The sequence below is a fragment of the Coloeus monedula genome (assembly GCF_965178545.1).
Source record: "Coloeus monedula genome assembly, chromosome: 14".
In the NCBI taxonomy this organism is placed as follows: domain Eukaryota; kingdom Metazoa; phylum Chordata; class Aves; order Passeriformes; family Corvidae; genus Coloeus; species Coloeus monedula.
The window spans coordinates 2,293,554-2,308,092 of record NC_138794.1 but is presented as its reverse complement, the minus strand read 5'-3'; the positions used below and the strand labels follow the sequence as shown (position 1 = coordinate 2,308,092).

Genomic DNA, 14,539 nt, shown 5'->3' with positions numbered 1-14,539 from the left:
GAGCAGCTGTGGCTCATCAGGGTGAAGTCCTGAGCACCTCCAGCTCCCAGCTGCCTCAGAGGTGTCTGATGCTTTTGATTAGTGTGTATTAGACCAAAATACTTTTATCCTGAAAAGAAGAGAGAACCCTTAAACCATAATGGCAGAGACCTAATTACCTACAGTAGCACATACAAGCTTGGACATACGTTCAGTAACACTCAAACTGCCTCCCCTTGGCCTGAAACAAAAGCCTAAAACCCACTTTTCCTCCCTCTGGGAGGGTTGGCTACAAATGTGGGTGAGTGCTTAAGTGAAGGAAGTCAGTGTTCTTCCTGGAAGCCTGCAGAACATGATTTACATAGCAAAACTGCCACTCATTTCAGCGTGATTAGGCATCATCTGATAAGGCAACTCTGAGACAGGTATAAACCAGTATTTGAAGGTGAGGACATAATGAAGGTCTCAGGCACAACTTGCACAAGTCCAGCTGACGCCACAGCCAAGGGAGTTGCTGGCAGCACCCCGGGCCTGCTGTCTGCCAGCCCTGCTGTCTCCCAGCCCTGCACAAAGCAGTCTAAGCAGCCTTCCCCCTGAGGAGGGCTGCAGCCCTGATCCTGAGATAAGTGCTGCCCATTTGAGTCCTGGATGGAGCCCAGGAGGTCAGCGTTTGCCTACTGGATAAAGTGAATGGGAGGTTTTGAAATGGAAGGGAGGTTTGGGGGTAGGAATACGCCCCAACAAGCAAGGCAGACGAAGAAAAAAGGGATTTGCACTGTGGAAAGGGCACATCTGCTGTTCAACAGGCTGTGCCTCAGACAATGTTGCTGTCAACCTCACTCCAGAAAGCATCACTTCTTTCCACCCACTGCTCTCCCGTGCTACAAACACCCCTCCAGCATCTCATCACTGTGCCTTGCTGGAGCATTGCTGGCTGGAGCTGCTGCTGCTGGGGAAAAGGCTGCTGCATGTCACTGCTCTCACTTCAGAGAGAAGTAAATGGCTGCGGAAAATGCAAAGGGAGAGACAGGAGAAGACTCAATGGGCAAGAAGCACATGAGAGACCTTAAACACTGTGCTGGTATTCTCAGTATGCCATTCTCAGGGCTGGAATGGTCAGCCAGCCTTGCCTGCAAGAATACTGCCTACACAGACTGGGGAACAACGTGCTTTTAACTAGGCTTGGTTTTTCTGCACGGACAAATCTGGTAGCTGGCCACCCAGTCACCTATTTGTATATGCAAAGCATGTGCTCTGCCCCTGTCCTGGGCACAATCAATTACATGTACAAAACACAGGCATGAAAACCTGGAGGAACCTGGAGCTCAAAGTTAACAATTACTATTCTCTTGTTACGATTAAAGATTAACTATGCCAGTGAAAGGATGTGTTATGAAATGTGTTTCCCAGGCTGACAGTAAATAGTTTCGTTTTCTTGGGGGTTTTTTTTGTTTGTTTTTTAAATCTCAAAGTCTTCTCAGGATTTGGAATAATTGTTTAAACTGCTGCTTTGATTTACCATAATACCAAAATGTTGTCACTTGCCACGTGACTGCCCATACTTTCATTTGAGATGTCGTGCAGAAACACATGGAAATCTGGTGAAAGCAAACCAATTTTAGAACATGTTCCGAGCAATTGTTTTGCAGCACTGCCCTACAGTATGAAGTCTCTTCCATTTCTTAAATTGCCTAATCAAATGCAGACTCTGTTCCAGTCACGCTAAATTTTCACATAATGGCAGAAAAATACTTCTTTCTAGCCTAGCACCGAACAGTTGGATCACATTATCACATTTGCTGCTTTTGTAGTCTCCAAGTGTGTATTTGTAAAAGTATGTATATACATATTCACAGGGGAGAGGGGGAACATCGGTGCTCATGCTGTGAGACCCTGGGGATGGTCAGAGGGACAGGGAGATGCCTTGAGAGGTGCCTGTGCTTTTGAGGGAACCTGGCTTACCAGAAATGCAGAGTAGTGGTGAAAAATTTATTTTTATTTCTTTAGAAATCAAATGTATTAGTACAGAATTTGATCGGGCTGATTCCTTGCCCTGAAGTCTGTTGAAGTTTTTAAAGTGATAGAAGTGCAGTAAGGTAAACTGCACCTATCTGTTGCCACTTTGGGGCTGGAGCCAGGACTGGTGAAATGTGCAGCCATGGCTATCCCTGCTCTGGGTCCCAAGCTAGGGCACATCCCTGTGTTGATTCACATGTGGGGAGCTCTGCACCACAGAAGTGCCCACTTTCCACAGAGCAAACACAACCTGCAGAGCCCACCCACGACGGCATCTGCAACTGGAGGCAGCCGTGCTGGGCACCAGCTCTCCCTCCTCTCTCTTACTTGGGCTCCATGGCCTCATGGTAACATTCACCCTGCAGGACAGGGAAATATTTCCCTCACAATACTTTGGCATTTTGACTAGGGAGCCACAGAAAAGTCACAGATCAGACCTTAAAATTAAAAAAAAAAAAAAAAAAAATCAGACCAGTAACATATGGACTGCAAGTGCTTCAATCAAGGTCAGAAGGAAATCTCTGGCAAATGAGAGAACAGGACTTAGAGCTTTAAAGCTTTCTGTTATGACCTGTGTCCTTCTCTCTTCCACACCAGCCTCCCCAGACCCCCAATACAATTACAATGTTTCCTTAAATCCTTGTGCTGTCACTAGTAATATTGGCCAGGATAATCATACCTAACCCCCACATTGTTTACGTCTGCAGGTCTATTTTTCTTACCCGTCTGCACCAAACATTTAGGTTTGTGCTGGCACAGTTTGCTGCTGAAGACCACTGTTCAGCCATGAGCAGTGTTTGCTATGGTTTTGGTGAGGATGAAACCCTGGTGCTTTAGGGGGAGGAGAAGCCATAATCCACTCTCACAGTAAAACCTGTACGGTGGTACGCAAGACAAAAAAAATTCTATCCGTACCCTTGCAGGAAATCAGATTAATCCCCAAAGCATGAGATTTGATTAGTTTTGTCTGAGGTTATCATCAAGGAAAAAACCTACATAATGCTAAAAATATCCACACAGCATTTACTTTATGAAGAAAATATGATTTGCTGAACAAAAACAAATTACTGGCTTTTCGGTGTTAATCTTTGATAAACACGTGCTGCGTTAAAGAAACTGTCACAGAGAGAAGTTTGCAAATTGAAAGAAACCATTCAACTCTGCAAGATTATTTCCCCCCTCCCTTATTACTCCTTTCATAAGACACCTGGGGACATTGTTCACACACTGTTGACAGCTTTCCCACTACTGCTTTTCCTCTGTTATCCGTTCTCTTCTCTTTGGCACTCGTCCCCAGGTGGCAACACACAAAAGAGCTATATTTGCAAGGGGTGCCAAAGCTGGCTCTTGGACAACTGTCGAAGAGCTGGAGGGCCCTCTCCTGCCTTCCAGGTTGTTTGGTTCAAGTTCTTTCCACAGGGCACTGACCCACCAGGCAGTGCTCTGGTATTTCACTCCTGAGAGCTGCATTGCCCGGGGAACACACGTGCTGCCCACAGCCCTTTCTTGCTTCAGCTACCATCACACCAACAGGTAGAGCCACGCTCCCTCACGCTGGGCTACATTCAAGTACCATCTAACATTTTAATACTGCAGCCTTAACTATACATGGAGGTTTTTGTAAATTAAATATGCATTATTCTTCTCTGTGGTCTCCCAAAACACGATGGTTCCACAGCCCGAGGGGACACGTAGGTGTTCGCACAGCATGGGAAGGGGGTACCTAAAAGGAGGCACAGCATAAACAAGGGCTTGACATACAAGCGTGAAGATTTTCTTTCGACCCCAAAGTGTGTCTGTCATGACAGACAGACACAGAAATAGCAGCAACACTTTGTGCTGGTGCTGCAGTCCCTGCCCACCACCAGCGCCCATACACACGCCTGGGATGCGAGGCAGCAGCACTTGAGGGAAATACCTTTTGTTCCACACCACAATAAAGCTCTGAGGAAGGCCCTACCCAACAGTGAGCTGGTACTTTACTGCTGCTTGAGAAAGCAGAGTCCCAGCTGCCATGACCATTTGGTAAAAGAAAGATGAACTTTGTAGCTCACATTAAGAAAAGCCCATTATTGCAGTAATAGCTGAGCTGAGTGACCAGCTGATCAGCCCTCATCTCCTCTGAGGTTTCACTCCCACCGCTGGTGGGCAGCCAGTCTGTGATGCCGGTCCCCACTGCTCACTCATTACCTCTCTAGATGAGCAACTCTGCGTTTGCCTCCCTGCTGTCCCTCACACACTTGAAGAGCCCCCTAGCACGCATCTGCCAATTAACTCCTCATTCTCATCCCAGGCCCTCTTCAAAGCTCCCCTTGCCTCTGATGCCGAAGTGTGTGTGCCCCCTTTCCCTGACACACGCAGCTCAGCTATGTTTAGGCGGCTTGTGCACCAGCACAGCTGCTGATTATGCAGGTCAGCACAGCTCTCCTGCTTCTAGAGGCCACTGCCCAACTGTACCCATCTGCCATCTCTTCTTTTAAACCATCCACTGTGAGAACAGGATCCATCCCTTTGATTCTGTGTTTATCCAGTGCCTGTCCAATTAGAAACCTGGGCTGCAATTTGGCTCCCAGATGCAACAGTTAAAAAAAAAAAAAGTAACATCAACAACGAACCTTTTTGCACGAAGAGTCTCTGTGTGCAAATACGACCTCTGTTATGTTACCAAGGTCAGGCAGACCAAGGCCAATCTGCTGTGTGAGAATATAAATCAAAGCTGTCCAGGGACTGATTTAGTTTACAAGGTTTGTAACCATTCTGGACAGAATAAATGTCACTTGCTTGCCTGAGCTCCTCACTCCTCCTCTTCCACCACCACTTCTTTGCTCCTCCACTCCCACCAAGCCCCTCCCTTCCCAGTAATACCTCTTGACCTCCTTTGCTCTTGAACGCAAAAGTTCTCTTCTAGCAAGAAAGCAGCGGCTCGCACATGACAGACAGCCATGCTAGGCCAATTTATTTAAATTATGCAAAAATCTCAACAAGTAAAATTACCAAAGAGTCACAAGTACATTCACCTGCTGGTTACCTGCCCTTCACAGCACACATCAGAATTAAAACAACAAATTCTGTAACAACTTATTCCTATTGCATTCATAGATCCACAAAACAAACCAAGGAAAGCATCTGTAGCAAGTATTAGAGTCTGGGCACAGATCCTGTGAAATCACATGGTTTCCGTTGTGGAACTAAAAAGGCTTCTACAAGAATGTGTGAAATACACAGCCGAAATTCTCCGTTCCTTTCTGTGCTCCTTGGCAATTTGTGTGGCTAAGTTAAAGCGGCAAGTTCTGTTTCTTTAGCTGGCACTTCCCAAGCACACCCCGACCTGCAACACTGAGCGCACACAGCATTCAGCCAGCCAGCTCCCTCTCGAGTACGGACAGAGTTAATGTAATCCCACTCCAAACAACAGGTTGCTGTCTCCCAAACTGGAGCCTTGAAAAGCAAGAGTCCAGCTGTTGCCTGACTCCTCCCAGCCATTTTGAAGCCCTTCCTCCTGCAGGTGTGCATACCGAGCTGCAGTGGGGCTGGGCAGGGGTGCCAGAATGAAAGAAACTTCACGTTCTGGATGTTAACTTTAGTTACCATAGCCAGACAATGCTGCCAGTGGCGTGGAAGAAAAAATTGCTGTAGCCAGCTGTGCTGTTCACAGTCGGATGGTTTCTGTGTAGCTCCAAATGGTTCTGGAGCCAGTAGCCTGTTGTGGCCAAGGACAGGATGATGGATGGTCTACACACACTGTCCAAGCAGGAAGAATGGCAGAAGTTCACTTCAGGGTTGTTAAAATGCTAATCTGGGTTAGTTAACAAAAGCCGAATGGAATAGGAAAGTTAGGGAAATAAATACTACTCATATGTTATATATGTGCACTACAGATTTGATCTCTGTGGTTAACACAAACATTTGCCTTTGGAAGTGGGACAATTCAACAGTCTTCCCATCTGAATAAACTGAATCAACTCCTGATATTAGATGTACTGTAATTACTGTCAAGCCACGACAAGGGAAAGAAGGCTACAGCAGACAACACACAGAGCTCCACAAACAGCATCCAAAGGGCAGTAATAGTATTCTCACTGCACACCTCTTCCATGTGACATGGGAACAAATCAGAACCCACTTTCCTTTGAACTTAAGGCTGGCAGCTATTCACAGAACAAGTAACAGCTTAATAAAATGGCTTAGATGGATTTTAGCAGTAACTGCAGTAGCTTATCGGATGCGTAAGAAGAGATCATCTGTTCGAGAAGCAGTTTTGACGAAAGCGACATTTGAACTGTTTTAATTACATACAGAGTTGCTAAGACTGAAAATAACTTGTACTACCCAATGCCAGTAATATGCCTTATTCCATCTTTTCTTAATTACTTGTGGAGCAAATTATTACTTTATCAAGTGGAAAGGTACCTGATTTTATCAACCTGGAATTAGAGGTATGTTTAACATAGGAGTATGTAATCAACCAGCATCTCCTCTGTTCAGTCAGCAAACACAGTCTGAGCCTTGAACGATATCAGACTGCAAGATAAGTAAGCTCCACATAAGCTCATACAGGCACAGAAGCTGTTGAAGTAACTGTTTCCTTTGTCTTAAAAAGGAAGACTAGAACTGAAACAGTCTCAGTCATACCACTTCTCTAACACTTGATGAAAACTGACCGTATTCACCCTGATCTCCTCTTGACCTCAGATTTCAAATTTCTTTTTAATTTTCAGAAGGACAAACAACCATAGCATTTCAACATTTCCATGCAGGTTCTGGCCATCTAACTGGGCTACACCTGACTTCAGGGGATACTGAGTCCTGTGTTAAGTGCACTAATGTTTTTAAAAGAATTTAAAACCCACAAAAATCCAGAACTGAAATCTGAATGAGATCGACTGTAGTAAGACCAGAAGATACATTATTACAAAGCCTAACACACACTTTGAACTGAACTTCCATGAAGGATTTTTCCTTTACACACCTCCCATGACAGGACCGATCAGATCAAAGATCAACCTAGAGTGAAACTGCATCTATAATTAAGCATTCTATCGAAATGTGTGCTTTTCATAAACACATAGCAAAGTTATGGCAGCTCCAAGGGCTAAAGTATCTGCTCTAACAGTCGGCTCAGCTCAGCCATTCCCAGAAACGTTCAGATGGTCCAGCTCAAAGGGCGCGAGAGGCTGGGGGGAAAAAACCCGCAGCCATACAGCTGGTTTGTAGAGCTTTGACAGGGCCATCACTGTATTCCTGGCACACACTCCTGCATCACACAAAGCACATTTAGAAAATGATGTTATCTCTGTTGCATCTCACCATAAAGGAGAGCAGGTAGTGACAGACTGCAGGATATGGGGGAGGAAGGCTCACTGTAACTAAAGGTGCAGATGAAAGTGAGAGGCTGGTTAAATAAACCAACGTAGAGCCTCTGGGTTATACTATTTTGGCTGGTTTTCTGAAAACAAATCTGAGCTACATAATTCAGAATCCTAATAAATTCTTACTACAAACTTTTTCTTCCTGATTTAAAAAACCCTGAGCTTTGTATTAGTTAACACAAAAACTGTTCAAGTTCATAATTATATAGAAAAGAAATCAGAGCACTAAGCTGGCAATTTGTTTTTATCTAAGCCAGAGTAAATGTTTATACAATATCTGCCAACATAAGAAAATATGCCCGTCACTTACTACATTAAACATGATTACATACAACTTAATTTACTGAAAGGAACTGAAGTAGACTTTAGAGGTGCACAGAATTTTACAGCGTGAATAAAGCAGGAAAAACGTCTATTCTCTTTTGCCACAAAAGTAATTGCAAAGCTTTACAATGAGCTTCCTGTTGGACTTAGAAAAAGGAGAGAACCTCAGAAAATTCTCTGTGCAAGTATTTGTATGTGAGAGCAACAGACCAGCAGTAAACGCCTCTAAGACAGTAGGAAGCTGTTCTTTCAAATAATATTTAGGGAATATTAATAAGACCAACAACCTGAAACACAAAGGTATCCCAACAAAGATGAATGCTTTTTTCCCCCCAAGGAAATAACCAGGGGAAAAAAAAATGCCACGCATTTGCAGAGCACTGAACAGTATTCTGGAGGAAGTTTGCTGTAATTCCTGCACATTATGTGCGAAGCGTGTGTGTGTACATGGATAAGCTACAATACCATCTGTACAGCAAGTGCCACATATGTGAGCATTATGAACCATCATTGCTGCTGCTATGCTCAAAAGTAAATGTATTCTAAGCCACACACACATACAAATGACTTTACACACCGAGGGCTGAATTTTGTTCAAATTACTCACAGGCTCATGCCTGTGATACAGACATAATCTTGACCAGAAGTAAGAAACAACCTAGAGATTGGCAGAAATCCACTAATTTAAGACTAGCAATATTCATGCTAACAAGTGGGATATCCACCGGAACTACAATATTTTCAACACATCAACCTAAAGCAGTTAATCGGATTTTTCAACTCACAAGACAAAACACAACAACCATAAAAAACCCCCCTGCACAACCACCCCACAGCCCTTTAAAACACAGGAGTAAAAGCCACCTAGATATATCTGTGTGACCTTTCATTTCCATTCATGCTTATAAATAATAAAGAAGGCTTTAAACCCTTTCTAATTACTCCCTGAAAGCAGCTGTATCGGTTTCTGCAGTGATGAAACGCCCCCACCCCCCCAGGAAAAAAAAAAAGTTTCGCCGCTCTGCACCTGAGCATTGTTTTCGGCAGGAGGGCGGGCGCGGAGCTGGCCCCCGCCGCGGCACGGGCGTAATTCAGAACTGACTCCAGTATTTGTTTCCATCCATAATTGATGGGGAGCTGGAAACGCGGCTCCCTCTGCCTCCCAGCGCCCGGCTGCTGCCGGAGAGCCCGTAAATCACGCCTCGCCAGGCTGCCCGCCCCGCCGGCAGCGCCGAGCCCCGGGCCGGGCCGGCTCAGCCCCCGACGCGGCGCCAGCCCCAACTCACCCCAAGCGCCCCGGGGCGACTTCGCCGGGGATAAACCCGACAGCTCCGCTTCGGCTGCCCCGTCTGCGGCCGGCGCCGGCTCCCGCCCGCTCCGCTCGGCAGCGCCGCCGCGCTCCCGCCGCTCTCCCCGGTACCTGCAGCCGCCGCGCCGCTGCCCGCGGCCGCCGCCCGCCGGCGGGGCCCGCTCCGCCCGCCGTCCCCCGCCGGGCGCCCCATCCCGGCGCTACGCCGGGAGCCGGGGCGGCGCGGGGGAGGCGCCCCCGGCAGAGCCCACCCCTGCCTCCACCTCCCGCGAATGGATTTATTCTCGCCCGTCCCTCGCCGTGCGTCCCGCCGCCGGCACCGCGCCGGCACCGCGGCGGCCCCCGGCCCCCGCCCCGCCGCTACCGCGGACAACTTTTCGGTCTCACCGCACCCGGAGCGCGGCCCGCGGCCGGCGGCGGAGCTCGGCGAGTCGCGCCATGGCGGGGCGGGGGCGGACCGGCACCGCCCCGGCCGCTGCCCCCCGCCTCCGCCTCCCCCGCCGCGGGCAGCGCCGGGCGCCGCCCCGGCCCCCACAGCGGCCCCGGCCCCGGCCGGCTGCGCGGAGCTCCGGCAAACTTCGCCCGTAGTTTCACCCTTCCCAGCCCACCTGGGCAAACCTGCGTCCCGCCCCCCTCGCCCCCGAGGCCGCGGAGGTAAACAGCTGGGGCGAAGCCATCGAGAAGGCGTTTTGTTCATCGCCGACGCCACCTTCGCTTCTTAAGACAGAAATTTTCATTTCTACTTGGGAAGGAAAAAGTCATTGCGAGCAATGCAGTTTTGCAGGCTGATGAGACTCGATTTTGCAGACGAGTACTTCGCGTGTGGTGCTGGGGGGGAGTGTCCTTGAAATGACATCTTTTTAAATGCCTGTCCAAAATCCCCTCATATATTCCAGAAACAAAGGGTTTAATCCCAGAAATGAAGTCCAGGAAATAGCTGTCACTAATTCATTTTTCTTCACATGAAAGATAAATTAATTAAGGCTTAAAGTACCATGAAGTATTTTGGATGCCCTTGAAAGGGGGGAAAAAAAAGGATTACTCGCTAAACTGTATCATCTGTGTTTGTTTTATGGGAAATAAGAAAAAATTCCAAGTAAAAGTAATTTAGAGATTTTTTCTGGGGAATATATCCTTCATTCATGAGCAGTTCCCAAATTCCTGCCCTTTAGCTGAGCACTGTCTCCACAGCAAAGCCTTGGGCTGGTCGCTTCCACCCCTCTGGAAGACAAGCACTTGATACTCCCAAGCAGTATTTTGGGCTGATCTGGCAGGTTTTTACGCACGCACCACTCGCAGCGGGAGCGTTGCCTCTTGAGAACTGATTCATCTAAGCAAGGGCGCCAGGATTTGGCCCATAGTAAATTCTCTTTAGAGATGGTGCCAACAAAATCTCCCAGCCATGGGAATAGGAGGTTTTTGGCAACTCAGTCCCTTGGCTGTCTCTCTCTGATGTTTCCTAGTGGTGACAGGCTAAAGGCAAGATCATTATGGGCTTCCTCACAGCGAACACAGCACAGCTATGTGGCACCCCAGGAGCTGCTGCCTGGTTAAAGGTGTAAGGACATTATTTTCTCTTTCTCATGAACAGCCCTAATCTGAAAAGCATCAAAATTTGCACAGTGCATGAAAATGCTGCGATAGAGACTACTCGCTTGGTTAGGAATCGAATTGCAACCTGAGGACAAAAAAACTGAAAGTGCCTTAAAAAGAAGGATTCGTTTCACAGAACAGCTCTGTGGCCTCTGCACTGGAAGTCAGACACTCTGTGGTGTGGATTTATGGTGGGTACAGACAGGTACCTCGGCGCAGGCTACCCACACCAGGGCATTACAAATGTGGGATTTGCTCCTTGGCTTTTGAAACTCCTGATGGTAGTGCCAGTCAGGAAAACTGCAGTACTGGAAGAGCCACTCATATTTTCATTTAATACACCTTTCTTGTGCCTGCCATGTAGAAATTACTCCTCGATGTTGCTCGGTTATCCCTGCTGCGGGGGCATCGATGCCCAGCGCTTGGCACTGCCTGGGCTGTGGCTGCAGGCTCCCCTCTGCTCTGAGAAGGGCAGCTTGTGGGAAGGGACCTTTCTTCCCTGCTATAGCTTCCAGCCACAAGCTGACTCAAGGTTTCTGTATATCAGGATGAAAGATTAATATGGTTTAAATCTCCTTCTGCTTCAATTAGGCAGGTGACACAATGTTGAGAATCAGATTGCATTCCTGTAGGGCAAAGGGTTTCAGTTAGAAGTACAGCATTTTAGAGGATTTTGGTACAGCCCAGACTAATACCTTGTGTCTACACTTAAATATGGTAGTTTATTATCGTTTCAAAATTTGCTGCATGGCTAGAAACCACTTTATGTAAGGATTTAAAGTATGTGCATTTACAATATGTGTGCAGTCAGGGAATTACACAGCCACAGGTTTTTAAACACAAATATATGCAGGCTCCTATTGATATGATAAACTATCAGTAACATGTGCTGCAAAGCTTCTTAAATCCTCATTGACACAACAGACCACTATTGTGTCAATAGTGTGCAGATTAATGGGGTGTTGTCAGGCTGTTTTAGGCCTTAACTTTCATTTATCCTAAAACTTGTTCTTCATTGTAACTCTTAACCTTTGGATTCTGCCAACACATTTCTTGTCGCAAATATACTAATGGAATTAAAAGAAACCTGGCTTTTAAATGTTAATTACCCTTAGAATGATTGATTTGCAAAAGAAACCCATCAGCAGAATCTGAAAGTACAGAGGCAGAATGAAATGGACTGTGTGTCAGCCCAGGAGCTGGAAATGCCTGAGGACCAGCTTTGGCTCCAATGAGACCCCGTGTCCGAGGTAGTAACAGGAGCACTTACCCACCCTATCTCATGGGTAGGGTGTATGGGTTATTCCTTCTTTCCAAAGGACTTTTCATCCTCTAAGTGTTTTACAGACTTGAGCAACACTTGTTCATGAATTTGAAAATATAATAAGCAAAATATTAAAAATTCACATACTGATAATAGAACTACCCTCTGTTAGAACAACATATTGAGTTTTTTATTAATTAAAATATGGATAATACTAAACTGTGTTTAAACCAGGCATTTCATTCTGCTTGAATGCCTCCACTGGGTTTATAACCAAAGCTGAACTGATTTCAGCAAGCAGGTGTGTTGATTGAAATCCCTTCAGCCACATGGTGGTTTGGTAAGGAAGTGCAAGTGCACAGAGTGCAGGGCAGTTTGCAAGTTTGGGAAACACCTTCAGAGCATGGTAGCTCAGGAAAGTTAGCTCAAATGGCACATCCCTAGGAAATAGCAAGGACTGAGGGAAATGGCGTTGATGGTTTACCCCTGGCTGAGCCAGAGCTCCATCGGTGACTCAGCATGCGAACGCACGGACACAATGGCTTCTGAATGAAATATCAAACCTACACTTTGAGGATATGTTCATTTAAGCTGTGTCATTTCCTATAAAAACAGCAAACGTCAGTTACAGGGGGATGGTCAAATCACAGCAGTGCCAAGAAGTGATGATGTTACATCCTAAGAGTCATTTTATTTTAGCTAAATATTCTCTTCCTCCCTTCTCTTTTTTGCCAGTGCATATAGACATCTGCCTACTGCAAAGCATTGCATAGAGGAACTGGTAGGTAATTTAATATGGATCGATACATAATTCCTGATGAAGTAGACATGCAGTTTTTATATTCACTGTCCTTAAATCTAAATTACAAAGTGCGATGTTATGACTTACCTTGACTGTAATTAAGTTTGATAATAAAAGAGAATAGAATTTATTTATTATAAGTGCATAAAATTAGCTGGACAATTTAAGGTGCTATTCAATGAGTAATGCTCCCATAGAAGGGGTAAACATTTGTCTGCCGGATAATATTAGTTCATATTAACAACCTAGAAAAGTTATTTCCATACAGCTCTGGTTTTATGTGTCTTCTTGTCTTCTCAATACCCTGGGAGCCATTGCACAGGGCAGGGCAGGCATGTATAATACATGAATAAATGTGGAACAATTTCCTAGATAAACAGGCTTTTAATCTCTATCGATTGGTGAAGAACACCCTCCTTTGGACTTTTAAGAACATATATGTAGAAAATAGGAAGATCAAGCTGTAATGCCTCACAGCTCATCACCAGAACAGGGTTAAAGCCACATAAGCTGAAACTGATAGCTCATTAGGGTGTTAGCCTGCATGATGCAGAATTACACATTTCCTAACACTCACCTCTGAATGCTGACCATTCCTGGCTTCAGCATCCCATCTCCATGAACCCTGTATAACCCTTCTTTAGCCACTGATTTTTCCCCATTCCCCATGGTTCAGATCCCAAGAAGATGGGTCTTTAATCTTCCTGGAGTGCATTTAAATCATATCCCCATTCAATCACCCTACACCTTGTTGCCAGGGGGAATATAGGTGAAAATCCCAGTGTTTGGCTGGCAAAGCAATAAAGCTGAGCCAACCATTTTCCTTCTTCGAGTCCTGAGCTTGCAGCAGTATCAATGCAAGTCAGAAGTGAGACATTTCAAAACATTGTTGCTCATGATTTACACCAATTGGCTAAAAATAGCAAATTGCTAATATAACAAGCCTGTGCTGTGTTGATACAGACAAATAATTGGTTATAAGTCAAGAATTATTTAAAGAGGGGTAAGCTTAAGAAAATATATCATAAATTTATCCCTGCAAATAGTATCCAAGGTATCACGAGTGTAGTTCTTTATAATGCTTAAAGGAGAGAAGATAATTTTCTCATATTTTCCAAAGGATGGGAAACCCCTCTTTTCACCCTTGACAGCTGTCAGAAAGCACAAGAGGTGCTTTTAAGCAATTGCCATTTTGTAAAATATAGGGAGGACAGAAAACAGTTCCAGCACTTTTTTACAGCATCTTCTTGGGTACCGTATTAAAAGTTGTGTTTAATGTATTTCTGACTGTCAAGAATTCACTTTCACATAGAATCATTTAGGTTACAAAAGACCTTTAAGATCACCGAGTCCAACCCTTAGCAACATCACTGTTCCCTTTTTTATATTGTCCTAATCTGCCTCCTCATTTAGAGGGATGTGCAGAAATCTCAAGCTGTATGCCTGTCACTTGAAGGTGTAGTGATCATTTTTTGCTAACGCTGATGCTGGGCTGTGCACCCCAACTTGGCAACTTTGTCCTGTCTCTGTATAGGATCAGCACGGGTATGTGCTTTCATTCCTGTGATTTAGGTTTCTGGCTGGTGTAAGAAATGGGTCCACAGTGCTGTTCATGACCACCCCCCATCACCTGACATCAGTTTGCCTTGAGAAGCCCACAGAACCATCTCTATATTGAATATTTAAGTGATAAATCTAATACCTGCTCTCAGGTGAAGGTCTGGCTGAAATTCAGTATGTTGGCTCTCCAGTTCCCTCATCTATACTCTGGGGAGGCAGAGGAGATGTGCCAGTAATGAATAAAAATAACTGGAAAAGAAATAATTGTTTTTAAGCTTTGTCACTATACTGCATGGGTCAGCCAGCAGGGATCCTGCAGGATC

The 14,539-nt window shown here is 45.6% G+C and overlaps 1 protein-coding gene across 6 annotated transcripts in view; it reads right to left on the bottom strand.

Moving 5' to 3' along the window:
- SEMA6D (semaphorin 6D) overlaps positions 1 to 9,149 on the bottom strand; it is a 31,184-nt gene extending 22,035 nt beyond the window's left edge. For all 6 annotated transcript variants that reach the window (XM_082290907.1, XM_082290909.1, XM_082290911.1 and 3 more), the window contains exon 1: positions 8,975 to 9,149. The gene's annotated coding sequence lies outside the window, so the exon portion shown is untranslated. The remainder of the gene's footprint in view (positions 1 to 8,974) is intronic.
- Between the last annotated feature and the right edge of the window lie 5,390 nt (positions 9,150 to 14,539).